This window comes from Mytilus galloprovincialis, chromosome 3 (assembly GCF_965363235.1).
Source record: "Mytilus galloprovincialis chromosome 3, xbMytGall1.hap1.1, whole genome shotgun sequence".
Taxonomy (NCBI): Eukaryota; Metazoa; Mollusca; class Bivalvia; order Mytilida; family Mytilidae; genus Mytilus; species Mytilus galloprovincialis.
Window position 1 is genome coordinate 89,311,057 of NC_134840.1, and position 14,918 is coordinate 89,325,974.

At 32.6% G+C, this 14,918-nt stretch overlaps 1 protein-coding gene across 1 annotated transcript in view; it reads left to right on the forward strand.

The window, feature by feature from the left end:
* LOC143069312 (adenylosuccinate synthetase isozyme 1-like) overlaps positions 1-14,918 on the forward strand; it is a 129,465-nt gene that overhangs the window by 53,983 nt on the left and 60,564 nt on the right. The window lies entirely within an intron of this gene.

Genomic DNA, 14,918 nt, shown 5'->3' on the forward strand with positions numbered 1-14,918 from the left:
CAGGCTCTTTAGAGCCTCTAGTTATTATTAACACAATGATCAATGTCTTCTTCCAATTCCTTCTCCATCAGCAATTCGGTAGCAGCATTGGTAGTAACAATTTTATTGGCAAAAGGGAATTAAGCTTTCCTGTAAGCACCATCATACAGTCTCAGTTACAAAATATTAAACTCTCTTTAATGCTCACAAAGAGTAGACAAACTAGGAATAGAATGAGATAAGATACATGTATATGATTCTAGGAATAGAATGAGATAAGATACATGTATATGATTCTATCTACAGAGTCAGTATATATGATATGGGTACAGGGGAATTGGAATGGAGTTTTTGACGTTTACATGTAGGTCCGTAATTTCAAATTATTTCTGGAAATAGTTGGTGGTATTTTAGCTCCAGAATCTATAAATTTAGGGGTTAGGGGTTGGGGATGTCTGATTCCGAAACCCAGAATATAAAGAAACGAAATTCCGTAGTCCTGAATAAGTAAAGACAAAATCCTGTGTTAAAGGTTCTACCATTCCTCAATAATATTGAATTGGAATATGGGATATTCTTTCAATTTTTAAGGTTAAAGAAGCATGGATAAAAACTAATCCATCCATGTTTCATATTATTTATATTTTATTTATCTGTAAAGAGAAAGATTAAAGTTCGTGAAATGAATACGCAGACAGGACTGTCCCCTTGCGATACCCAGTACTTGATTTGTCAAAAGTTGGTGAAACGGAGAAATGAATACGCAGACAGGACTGCCCCCTTCCGAAGATCAGTACTTGATTTGTCAGTCTACTTATCGTTTTTGGATTGGTCTAATGAAGTTATATGCAATGCTCAGACTCTGTTCACAAAAAAACTAGTTTAATAGAATTATTACCTCTTTACCTTCAGTGTCGCTTTTCCTTTTTCTGCAAGAGCCTGTTTTTAATTAGAGATCCATGATGATTATTGTTACTAGGTTAATGTAATCGAGAAACATCACCCGTTGAGATCCTGAGTTATATCCAGGAAGAATAGTTTAAAAGGAAAGATGAAAAGTTATAGAAATTAAGGTTGAGACAGAACAACACATGACTATTATATCTATATATATGTATAAAAAAAAATAATCAAGTGTCGAAATTTTAGTGAGGCAATTGCCTCACTTGCCTCAAGTGTAGTTACGGCCTTGATATTTTGTTTATATATCTTTGATTCCGATTGTATTAAATACTTTTGATAAGAATATTATCTTTCTGTTTTCCGATCTAAATATTAATATTTTAACCAGAATGTTCTCTCCCGTAAGTCTATGATGAAATACACAGTAATTCCGTGGTTAAATCTTCAAACATAATTAGTTTACATGTTATCGAGACAACAGACAATACCACGTTATAATTGACCCAGATACACACAGTGTACAGTGGTTGTTTTAAAACAAATATAATTTCGTTGTCAAGGGCCATCAAGGGACCATATCAAAGACGTAGATAACAACCTGACAAGACCTGCATAAATGACCGAAAACTTTAGAGACGTTCCGAGAATTTTATTCTGACTTCCGGCCAAGAGATATCGAGTGGCCCATAGACACATCCAAAACTCGCCAATATATAAGCATGAACCCCTCATGCAAAAAAAAATTAAAAAAAATTAAGACTTAACTTAACAGTGGGTTGTTTACTGTCTTATCCTCAGAAAATTGAACTTGTTCTTCGTCATCACTATCATAGCTGATAAAATTATCAATCGTATTTTTCACCTTGATGTAAAGTCCATCCTTTTTTATAAAATCTGGTTTAATACCTATTTATACCTGTTTTAGCTCACCTGAAATGAAAGGTCAAGTGAGCTTTTCTCATCACTTGGCGTCCCTCATCCGTTGTCCCTCGTCCGTAAACTTTTACAAAAATCTTCTCCTCTGAAACTACTGGGCCAAATTTAACCAAACTTGGCCACAATCATCATTGGGGTATCTAGTTTAAAAAAAAGTGTCCGGTGACCCGGCCAACCAACCAAGATAGCTGCCATGGCTAAAAATAGAACATAGGGGTAAATAGGGTAGATTTTGGGTTATAACTCTGAAACCAAAGCATTTAGAGCAAATCTGACATGTGGTAGAATTGTTTATCAAGCAAAGATCTATCTGCTCTGAAATTTTTAGATGAATCGGATGACCTGTTGTTGAGTTGCTGCCCCTGAATTGGTATTTTTATAGAAATTTTGTCGATTTTGGTTATTAACTTGAATACTTTTATAGATAGAGATAAACTGTAAACAGCAATAATGTTCAGCAAAGTAAGATCTACAAATAAGTCAACATGACCAAAATGGTTAGTTGACCCTTTAAGGAGTTATTGCCCTTTATAGTCATTTTTTACCAATTTTTCATAAAATTTTGTAATCTTTTACAAAAATCTTCTCTTTAAACTACTAGGCCAAATTTAACTAAACTTGGCCACAATCATCACTAGGGTATCTAGTTTAAAAAATTTGTGGGGTGACCCAGCCAACCAACCAAGAAGGCCGCCATGGCTGCAAATAGAACAAGGGGGTAAAATGTAGATTTTGACTTATAACTCTGAACCCAAAGCATTTAGAGCAAATCTGACTCAGGAAAAATTGTTTATTAGGTCAAGATCTATTTGCCTTGAAATTTTCAGACAAACAAGTCTACATGACCGAAATTGTCAATTGACCCCTTAAGGAGTTATTGCCTTTTATAGTCAATTGTTAAGAATTTTCATAAATTTTGGTTAATTTTTGTAAATTTTTAGAAAATATTTTGAACTGTAATTACTGTGACAAGTTCTTTATAGATAGAGATAATTGTAGCAACAAGAATGTTCAGTAAAGAAAGATCTACAAGCACATCACCATCACTAAAACACAATTTTGTCATGAATTTATCTGTGTCCATTGTTTAATATGACATTGCTGCCATGGCTAAAAATAGAACATAAGGGTCAAATGCAGTTTTTGGCTTATATCCCAAAAACTAAAGCATTTAGAGCAAATCTGACATTTGGTAATAATGAATATAAGGTCAACATCTATCTCCCCTGAATTTTTCAGAAGAATTGGACAACCCGTTGTTGGGTTGCTGCCCATGAATTGGTAATTTTAAGGAAATTTAGCAACTTTTGGTTATTATCTTGAATCTATACTATTAAACAAGAAGACCTCATTTTGTGTGTCGCTTCTCTTCCTTCCACAATAGATTAATCATCATGCCTCTGTGTTCTATAGGAAACATGCATAGTCGCATTTGTCATCCATTTTTATGATTATTCAGATTGAGTTATTTTTGGAGAAAAACGACAAAAAAGGAGTCTGGATATTGATTCCATCACCAGACTGACTTTTAGTCATAGATAAGACTTCCGGTTTGAAACATGCACAAGTACAACCAATCGTATGATAGATAACAAAAATGAAAAATAAATAAGCCAATCAGAGCGTTCTCCAAATCATGGTGTTTAGATCGCAAGAGCCACAACTATTATACCTCCTTAGAGAGGACAATTATTTTTATACGACCGCAAAAATTTTAAATTTTTGGTCGTATATTGCTATCACGTTGGCGTCGTCGTCGTTCTTGCGTCGTCGTTGTCGTCCGAATACTTTTAGTTTTCGCACTCTCACTTTAGTAAAAGTGAATAGAAATCAATGAAATTTTAACACAAGGTTTATGACCACAAAAGGAAGGTTGGGATTGATTTTGGGAGTTTTGGTCCCAACATTTTAGGAATTAGGGGCCAAAAAGGGCCCAAATAAACATTTTCTTGGTTTTCGCACTATAACTTTAGTTTAAGTGAATAGAAATCTATGAAATTTTGACACAAGGTTTATGACCACAAAAGGACGGTTGGGATTGATTTTGGGAGTTTTGGTTTTAACAGTTTAGGAATTAAGGGCCAAAAAAGGGCCCAAATAAGCATTATTCTTGGTTTTCGCACAATAACTTTAGTATAAGTAAATAGAAATCAATGAAATTTAAACACAAGGTTTATGACCACAAAAGGAAGGTTGGGATTGATTTTTATATGACCGCAAAAATTTTAATTTTTTCGTCGTATATTGCTATCACATTGGCGTCGTCGTCGTCGTCCGAATACTTTTAGTTTTCGCACTCTAACTTTAGTAAACGTGAATAGAAATCGATGAAATTTTGACACAAGGTTTATGACCACAAAAGGAAGGTTGGATTGATTTGGGAGTTTTGGTCCCAACATTTTAGGAATTAGGGGCCAAAAAGGGCCCAAATAAGCATTTTCTTGGTTTTCGCACTATAACTTTAGTTTAAGTGAATAGAAATCTATGAAATTTTGACACAAGGTTTATGACCACAAAAAGAAGGTTGGGATTTATTCTGGGAGTTTTGGTACCAATAGTTTAGGAATTAGGGGCCTAAAAAGGGCCCAAATAAGCATTATTCTTGGTTTTCGCACAATAACTTTAGTATGAGTAAATAGAAATCAGTGAAATTTAAACACAAGGTTTATGACCACAAAAGGAAGGTTGGGATTGATTTTGGGAGTTGAAGTCCCAATAGTTGAGGAATTAGGGGCCACAAAGGGGTCCAAATAAGCATTATTCTTGGTTTTCGCACCATAACTTAAGTATAAGTAAATAGAAATCTATGAAATTTAAACACAAGGTTTATGACCATAAAAGGAAGGTTGGGTTTGATTTTGGGAGTTTTGATCCCAACAGTTTAGGAATAAGGGGCCCAAAGGGTCCAAAATTGAACTTTGTTTGATTTCATCAAAAATTGAATAATTGGGGTTCTTTGATATGCTAAATCTAACTGTGTATGTAGATTCTTAATTTTTGGTCCCGTTTTCAAATTGGTCTACATGAAGGTCCAAAGGGTCCAAAATTAAACTTAGTTTGATTTAAACAAAAATTGATCCTTGGGGTTCTTTAATATGTTGAATCTAAAAATGTACTTAGATTTTTGATTATTGGCTCAGTTTTCAAGTTGGTCCAAATCGGGGTCCAAAATTAAACTTTGTTTGATTTCATCAAAAATTGAATAATTGGGGTTCTTTGATATGCCTAATCTAACTGTGTATGTAGATTCTTTATTTTTGGTCCCGTTTTCAAATTGGTCTACATTAAAGTCCAAAGGGTCCAAAATTAAACTAAATTTGATTTCAACAAAAATAGAATTCTTGGGCTTTTTTGATATGCTGAATCTAAACATGTACTTAGATTTTTGTTTACGGGCCCAGTTTTCAAGTTGGTTCAAATCAAGATTCAAAATTATTATATTAAGTATTGTGCAATAGCAAGAAATATTCAATTGCACAGTATTCAGCAATAGCAAGAAATCTTCAATTGCACAGTATTGTGCAATAGCAAGAAATTTTCAATTGCTCAGTATTGCGCAATAGCAAGAAATCTTCAATTGCACAGTATTGTGCAATAGCAAATATTTTCAATTGCACAGTATTGCGCAATAGCCAGAAATATCTTATTGCACAATATTGTGCAATAGCAAGAAATTTTCAATAGATTGGAGTTATCTTTCTTTGTCCAGAATAGTAGTTGAGTCAACTTAAATCATTGTTTTATACAATATACAATGTATATATTCACTTTTACTACCAACTGATAAATTAAAACAATCTTTACCATTCAGTGATAACAAGCACCTTTTGTTACATTTTAATATTTTATGATGTATTTAAATGAGTAGTTATTGTTGCAAACTCCATTAGAAATTTGAATTGAGATCAGTTTTGGAAAAAGGGAAAGGGGGATGTGAAAAAAAATGGGGGGGGGGGGGGGGGGGGCAATTTTTCTCATTTCAGATTTCATAAATAAAAAGATAATTTGTTCAAACATATTTTTGAGAGGATTAATATTCAACAGCATAGTGAATTGCTCAAAGGCAAAACAAAAATGTTAAGTGCATTAGACCACATTCATTCTGTGTCAGAAACCTATCCTGTGTCAACTATTTAATCACAATCCAAATTTAGAGCTGAATCCAGCTTGAATGTTGTGTCCATACCTGCCCCAACCGTTCAGGGTTCAACCTCTGCGGTCGTAAAAAGCTGCGCCCTGCTGAGCATCTGGTTGGAGTTGAGGTCACAACAGTTTATGAACTAGGGGCCAAAAAGGGGCCAAATAAGCATTTTTTTTGGTTTTTGCACCATAACTTTAGTATAAGTAAATAGAAATCTATGAAATTTAAACACAAGGTTTATGACCATAAAAGGAAGGTTGGGTTTGATTTTGGGAGTTTTGGTCCCAACAGTTAAGGAATAAGGGGCCCAAAGGGTCCAAAATTGAACTTTGTGTGATTTCATCAAAAATTGAATAATTGGGGTTCTTTGATATGCCGAATCTAACTGTAGATTCTTAATTTTTGGTCCTGTTTTCAAATTGGTCTTCATTAAGGTCCAAAGGGTCCAAAATTAAACTTAGTTTGATTTTAACAAAAATTGAATCCTTGGGGTTCTTTGATATGCTGAATTTAAAAATGTACTTGGATTTTTAATTATTTGCCTAGTTTTCAAGTTGGTCCAAATGGGGGTTCAAAATTAAACTTTGTTTGATTTCATCAAAAATTGAATAAATTGGTTCTTTGATATGCCAAATCTAACTGTGTATGTAGATTCTTAATTTTTAGTCCAGTTTTCAAATTGGTCTACATTAAGGTCCAAAGGGTCCAAAATTAAACTAAGTTTGATTTTAACAAAAATTGAATTCTTGGGCTTATTTGATATGCTTTATCTAAACATGTACTTGGTCCAAATCAGGATTACATATCAAGTATTGTGCAATAGCAAGAAATTTTCAATTGCACAGTATTGCACAATAGCAAGAAATATCTAATTGCACAATATTGTGCAATAGCAATTAATTTTCAATTGGAGTTATCTTTTTTTGTATTGAATAGTAGTTGATAATATATGTATAAGGTAATAATATGATGAAGCTTTTTTTCCTTATCTTTTCTAAAATGTTTTTAGATAATGTATGTTGGACATTTGCCAGACATGACTATGATGTCATTTTCTATTTTTATTTGCCAATAACTTTATGTAAATAACTTCATTGGAAATTTGCCAATATAAAATGTTGCTGATGAAGTTTTTATGCCCCACCTACAATAGTAGAGGGGCAGTATGTTTTCTGGTCTGTGGCTACGTTCGTTCGTTCGTCCGTCCGTCGGTGCGTCCGTTCAGGTTAAAGTTTTTGGTCAAGGTAGTTTTTGATGAAGTTGAAGTCCAATCAACTTGAAACTTAGTACACTTGTTGCTTATGATATGATCTTTCTAATTTTAAAGCCAAATTAGACTTTTGACCCCAATTTCATGGTCCACTGAACATAGAAAATGAAAGTTGGAGTTTCAGGTTAAAGTTTTTGGTCAAGGTAGTGTTTGATGAAGCTGAAGTCCAATCAACATGAAACTTACTACACTTGTTGCATATGATATGATCTTTATGATTTTAAAGCCAAATTAGACTTTTGACCCCAATTTCATGGTCCACTGAACATAGAAAATGAAAATGGGAATTTCAGGTTAAAGTTTTTGGTCAAGGTAGTTTTTGATAAAATTGAAGTCCAATCAACTTGAAACTTAGTACATATGTTCCCTATAGTATAATCTTTCTTATTTTAATGCCAAATTAGATTATTACCTAATTTCACGGTCCATGGAACATGGAAAAGGATAGTGCGAGTGGGGCATCCGTGTACTTTGGACACATTCTTGTTTTTATTGTTGAGCCTTCGACTTTAGTCGAAAAAGCGAGACTAAGCGATCCTACATTCCGTCGGCGGCGTCGTCGTCGTCGGCGTTCACAAATATTCACTCTGTGGATAAAGTTTTTGAAATTTTAATAACTTTCTTAAACTATACTGAATTCCTACCAAACTTGGACAGAAGCTTGTTTATGATCATAAGAAAATATCCAGAAGTAAATTTTGTAAAAATAAAATTCCATTTTTTCCGTATTTTACTTATAAATGGACTTTGTTTTTCTGCGAGGAAACATTACATTCACTCTGTGGTTAAAGTTTTAAAAATTTTAATAACTTTCATAAACTATCCTTGATTTGTACCAAACTTGGACAGAAGCTTGTTTATGATCATAAGATAGTATCAAGAAGAATATTTTGTAAAAATAAATTTCCACTTTTCCGTATTTTACTTATAAATGGACTTAGTTTTTCTGCGAGGAAACATTACATTCACTCTGTGGTTAAAGTTTTTAAAATTTTAATAACTTTCATAAACTATCCTTGATTTGTACCAAACTTGGACAGAAGCTTGTTTATAATCATAAGATAGTATCAAGAAGAAAATTTTGTAAAAATAAATTTCCACTTTTCCGTATTTTACTTATAAATGGACTTAGTTTTTTTGCCAGAAACAAAACATTCACTCTGTGGTTTAAGTTTTTAAAATTTTTATAATGTTCTTAAACTATCCTGGATTTCTACCAAACTTAGACAGAAGCTTGTTTCTGATCATAAGATATTATTCAGAAGTCAATTTTGTAAAAAAAATTTCACTTTTTCCGTATTTTACTTATCAATGGACTTAGTTTTTCTTCCAGTTAACATTACATACAGTCTGCAGTTAAAGTTTATACAACATTTATTAGATTCATAAACTATCCTGGATTCTTTACCAAACTTGGAAGCTTCTTTCAATCAAAAGACAGTATCGAGATGGAAATTTTTATTGATTTTTTTCCTCATTTTGTTGAGTCTGTGATTAACAGCAAAAGTAGGCGAGACACTGGGTTCTGCGGAACCCTTACAAATTTTTGTTTTATACAATAAACAATGTATATTCACTTTTACTACCAACCAATCTTTACCATTCAGTGATAACAAGCACTTTATTTTACATTTAAATATTTTATGATGTATTTAAAAGAGTAGTTATTGTTGCAAACTCCATTAGAAATTTGAATTGATATCAGTTTTGGAAAAAGGGAAAAAGGGATGTGAAAAAAAAATGGGGGGGGGGGGGGTTAAATTTTTCTCATTTCAGATTTCATAAATAAAAAGAAAATTTCTTCAAACATTTTTTTGAGAGGATTAATATTCAACAGCATAGTGAATTGCTCAAAGGCAAAAACAAATTTTTAAGTTCATAAGACCACATTCATTTTGTGTCAGAAACCTATGCTGTGTCAACTATTTAATTTTAGATTTAAATAAGTTTGAAGAAGAAATCTTTAATTGATTTGTAAAATCTTGACATTTGTTTTGTGTAAAAAAAACCATGTAATGTCAAAAATTTGATCACAATTCAAATTCAGAGCTGTATCACGCTTGAATGTTTTGTCCATACTTGCCCCAACCGTTCAGGATTCAAACTCTGCGGTCGTATAAAGCTGCGCCCTGCGGAGCATCTGGTTCTCGTTTATCTACATGTAAACTATGATTATACTACTTTGATATATAGAGACTCTCTGTATTCTGTCTACTGTTTTCTTTGAAATGTTTACTATTTTTAGGGGTCATACCAGTTGCATATATATTAAAATAAATAAAACATGTGGAAACAAGAATGTGTCCATAGTACACGGATGCCACATCAGCACTATATTTTCTAAGTTCCGAGTTGATTAGACTTCAACTTCATCAAATACTACCTCGACCAAAAACTTTAACCTGAAGCGAACAGATGGATGGACGAACGAACGAACGAACAACGAACACACGGATGCACAGACTAGAAAACATAATTCCCATAAATAGGGCATAAACATTTATTGTTGAAAGTGAAAGAAGTGTTTGGCAAAAATGAAAGTAGAGTAGAGATTAGAGGTAGGCAGGACCTTTTATAGGACGTCGGGATAGGGGTTTTTTATGCTCTGGATTTGGGAATTGATCCTTATGGGATCTGGGAATATATATTTTTCGATTTCGGGATATGAATTTCTTTAAATTCTGCATCTAGGGATTTCATGTTTCTAAAACCATGATTTCGGGATCAGGACCCCTCCGACCACCCCTCAAATTAGACTTAGTCATTTATACAAGATTCATATCCTACCATTGATATGTTAATAAGGCTTTCAAATGAAAAAGCACTGATGGATTGTCCTAGAAGCATATTTTATTAGACTAATAATGGTCTATATATAAGCAGTTACATTTATTTCATGTTTGAAGCGGTTCAAATTTTTAATTCAATTTGACTTTAACCAAAAGATGCATTGTAGCAAAGGAGAATAATAATTGTGGTCTAAGGCCAGAAAACACGAAAATAATTAAATAAACAGAAAGGAAACAAATATCGGACTTTGGAAAAAGGGCTTTTGATATCTTTTATGAAATTCTCCATACATTACATTACAAAAAATCATCCTACGACAGTTCACAAGCTGTATATGCCTGCAATTTCGCGGGTGTGTTCTAGTATTATTAAAAATAGAGATAAACTGTAAACAGCAATAATGTTCGGCAAAGTAAGACCTACAAATAAGTCTATATTATCAAAATGATCAATTGACCCCTTACGGAGTTATTGCCATTTGTTAATTTTCAATAGTTTTCATAAATTTTGTGAATGTTTGTTTTTTTCCACTTTAACTACTAGGCCAAGTTCATTATAGATAGAAATAATTTTAAGCAGCAAGAATGTTCAGTAAAGTAAGATTTACAAACAAATTACCATCACCAAAACACAATTTTGTCATGAATTCATCTGTGTGCCTTGTTAGTGCGGTGACAGAAGTGTAAAAAGTCGTCTAGATCGCGAGTTTAATCTCCCCAAATAACACACGGCTAAAAATGGTCTTAACTTAAAGACAAATATGTCTTCTTTAGTTTTTGCCCTGTCGTCAGAATTTCGTACGGTCACTTTTTTCTAAAGTCGTTTTAATGACTGGTAGTATATTGGAGAGTTTCAACCCCCCTTTTTCAAAATGAAAAAATGTGTATGTTTGCTTACATTTAATTGAAATAGTTTTTCCTGAAGCTATTTCTATATGTCAAAATATTCCATTCAGTATTTTATTTTCTTCTAATCTATAAAATTTGCGAAGTTTAGACTATTTAAAATTGAGATAATTTTAATTGCAAATTCAGACTCAAACTTTAGTTTCCTCTTCATAGTAGTAATAAAAATTATCCCATAATATTTTAAGCATATAATATTTAATAAAACTAATTAGTGATAAAAATTTCAGAACCAAAATATGAAAAAAACCATAAGAAATCAATGGAAAAAGAATGGAGTAAAAATCTTCAATTTCAACACGGAACTCAATCACTTGCCTTCCGTCACATTTTGTGTATTAGTCAATAATTTGCTCTCAAATGATAAAAAATTACTACCTTTTTCGCTATTATATACACATATTTTCAATTAGAGTGCACTGATATATGCCACATACTTTGTTTGTATATGTTTATATTCTATGTTTTTTCGTTATAAAACATCAAATATACTTTGTCAGAAAAATCTTATTGTAAAATCAAAATAATTGACGGATAGTTTCAGTAAATATTCCGTGATATGCCAAGTCGTTTGGAACTTGCTCCATTAAGTTCAAAGAAAAGACAAAAGTCGTTACATTTTATGCAGTGCATAATATGCCAAAAAAAAACCTTGATTGAAATTTTGTGTCAATTTACCAGTTTAGGAAAGTCGATTTTTGTATCTGCATTGCATAAAAGATTGGATGAGGTGAATATCAAGCTGTTTCATGCAATAGCTGTTAATTTGAAGAACTCCGTACAGGCAGTTTATCATCGTTCATGCCACAAAACATACACAAGTAAACATATTTGTTCCCCCTTTTAGAGCGAGGAAGCTTCTAGTCTAATATTTAATGACGACATACAATTATCTGACTGTTGTCCCTCTGTTTTTGATATTTGTACACGTTCTAGAATGCAGTCGTTCAACTGGAGCGCTTGTATATTTGTTGCAACAAAACATTTTAGAAAGATAAAAAATTACTCAAGTTTGAATCAGATGAGCGTATTAAAAATGTTTTATCCGTGTCAGATAAAGTTAAAGTTGAAATAGTTTCCCGTCCATCTTTTAAACTTCAATCACTCTGTCATTTTGGTTGCATTACAAATTATTTGGTAAAAACGTAAAAAAAAAAAAAAAAATCCAAACCCGTGGAAGCAGATATCTCAATTAATGGTAATTCCTCATGACACCGTTACTCGATAAATATAGATCATTTCTTCGGCTGATTCTAATTTAAAATATTTTACATGTAAAATGCAGTCTAAACTAATTTATTTCTATAGAAATTCAGTTGTCAAACAACTTCAACAAGTTCAAGGCAAATATAACAAAATATTTAGTAGTAAAATAACTATTTAAGATGCCATTTAAGCTTCTAGTCAATTGAAAACTGACCTCAAAATCTCAATGTCAACTGCAATAGACACAAATAACGGACAGATATTTCATTCCGCTGCAAGTTTACTTAGAAAAGACATCGAAACTCTAAAGAAGACTACCCAACTTCGGATGAATTGTCTCTTCCTTCTTAATTCAGCAAATGCTTTCGTATTTATAGCAATTCATTCTATGGTTACTCAATGAAAATGCATACAGCCAAGACTATTCTCAGGAAATGGCACCAGAGAAATTGCGGAAATGCTAAGCAATTGTTGAGGCAATCGTTTTTGTTTTACTCCTTTTCATTTAGGATTGGCTTTACAAATGTACCATGAGTTTGGTTCAAAACACTTTGTTGAAACATTGAATGCCAATGGATTTTATGCTACTTAAAGTAAAGTGCGACGCTATCTAATATGTTGCCAACCATGAAATTGAGCGAATTCAAGATAGTGTGTACGTCTCGTATAATGTTTCCCCAGCATCTTTGCAGACAAGCATATGGATGTCATCACACCTTCCTAAATCCCCTTTTAGATCTCTTTTAAAATCTTGGATGAATTGATAGGGATGGTTTGAAGCTGGTGATTGTTTTAGGAACAAATGTCTTCGGACTTCCTACAATACCTTGTCTGTACATGTAAAGAAAAACTCAAAATAACGTGTTTGCTTTGAGCAGAACCTATCATGTGCAGACCTGTGGCCATGAGTGAAATGTGCAGAAATATTAAATATCTTGTGACGGTTGATGAAAATGAAGATGATGGAGATAACGGTAAATTTGGTATAAAGCTTATTGCACTGGTACACACAGTTCCAGTCCCGAGGTTAGGGGAGTGTTGGCGTGCCCTTAAAAAGGTTAAACCCCGCCAATATCTGTATGTGTCTGTTTCAAGTCACGAGACGGTAATGCAGTGTTTGTCGTTTGTTTCTATATACTATATTTGTTTCTTTCTTTTTTATTTTGTACGGTAATCAAGTCGTTAGATTTTGTGTTTGTTTTACATTATTCATTTCGGGAATTGAAGACTATGCAGTATGAATTTTACTTATTGTTGAAGCCCGTACGAGACCTATAATTGTTTTATGTCTTATTTGGTCTCATTTGGAGAGTTGTCTCATTTGCAATCATATCACATCTTCTTTTTTTATATGGAATACTTTTGAAGTTTGAGGTACGTTGCAAGGGAAAAAAGGAGGAATATAGTTACAAAACCTATAATGTAATAGATAATAACCAGAGTTAAATACACAACAAAAGATAATACTATGGTAGCAGTAATAATTGTGAAAAAAACCCAAAAGCAACGAGTAGTCTATAAAAAAAACTGAAGTATCCGCAAATTCAATTTGAGGTCATATTTGACTGTAGTGTTCTATGGCTTTGGTTTGATGACTCACCCACTATGATAGTTTAAAAAATAATTTTAAAGTATTGTCCTGCATGACACTTGATTTTTACCTGAAATTGATATTTTTCATAAGGTTAAGGTGCTCTAAACATTTTATAGGTTGAAAACTTGATTTTTGAAGTTTTGTTTATAAAACGTCGTTTTAGGATTTTTTTTGGATAAAAAAATCTCAATGATGAAGGTTTATGTACAAAAACAAACATTACTAAAACCGAAACAGTATCATTTGTATATAAGTACAGTTTAGAAATAGAAAAAAAATGTCAAAATTGAAACCCTCCCAAACTTTCACAGATTTTTAAATATGACATTTGACCTCAATTAAAAAAAAATGTGACCATATCAAGTCCTGACGACAGGCATATTATTATAGTACACGATTTCCTCTTTCCAATGATATATTATGTAGGTGTATGTTCGGTGGGGAGATTAAATTCCAAAAAATCTGCCTTCAGTCACCGCACTATGTTTAATATGCACATAGACCAAGGTGAGTGACACAGGCTCTTAAGAGTCTCTAGTTTGTCTTGTTTTAATTATTTAGCCCTAATTTTAGCCCTAATTTGGCTAAAATCATTTCTATCTTGAAATTTATATCATAATTTGCATTCTGACCAAACTTGTTGAACATTCAGAGTGGTATACAAAATATTGCTTTCAAATCTGAACAAGAAATATAATGTCAATCCCAAATTTGGATTAAAAAAGCATTCATGGATCGAGGAAGATAAAATATAAAGAAAAATATTTTTTTATCAATCCCCCCCTTTCTTTGCATAAACATTTATTGATATCAAGAATGTAAAGCAAGTATGATGGGGATTGTATTTATATAAACAGTTTCAACACACTGAAATATCGAAGTTGTCATAATAATGTTTTAGTTTGCCAATCGTATAAATGAATTTGAAGGCCTAGCAACTGTCAAAATACTTCAACTTGATAGATAAACTTCACTCGCCACATTCACAAGTTCCTAAGCAGCAAAGGTTGCCATATACTTTTAGAAATAGCCTTTGGTGTTTTAGGACGCAAAGGTTTCTCAACAAAACTGTGTCTGATGATTCATACTGCCAACCACCAACATGACTAAAGATAAAGCATAGAGGTTATTTAAGGTGTAATACCACCAAATCATGGTACTTAACATCTGGTTGTATACGAAAATAGGTCGAAA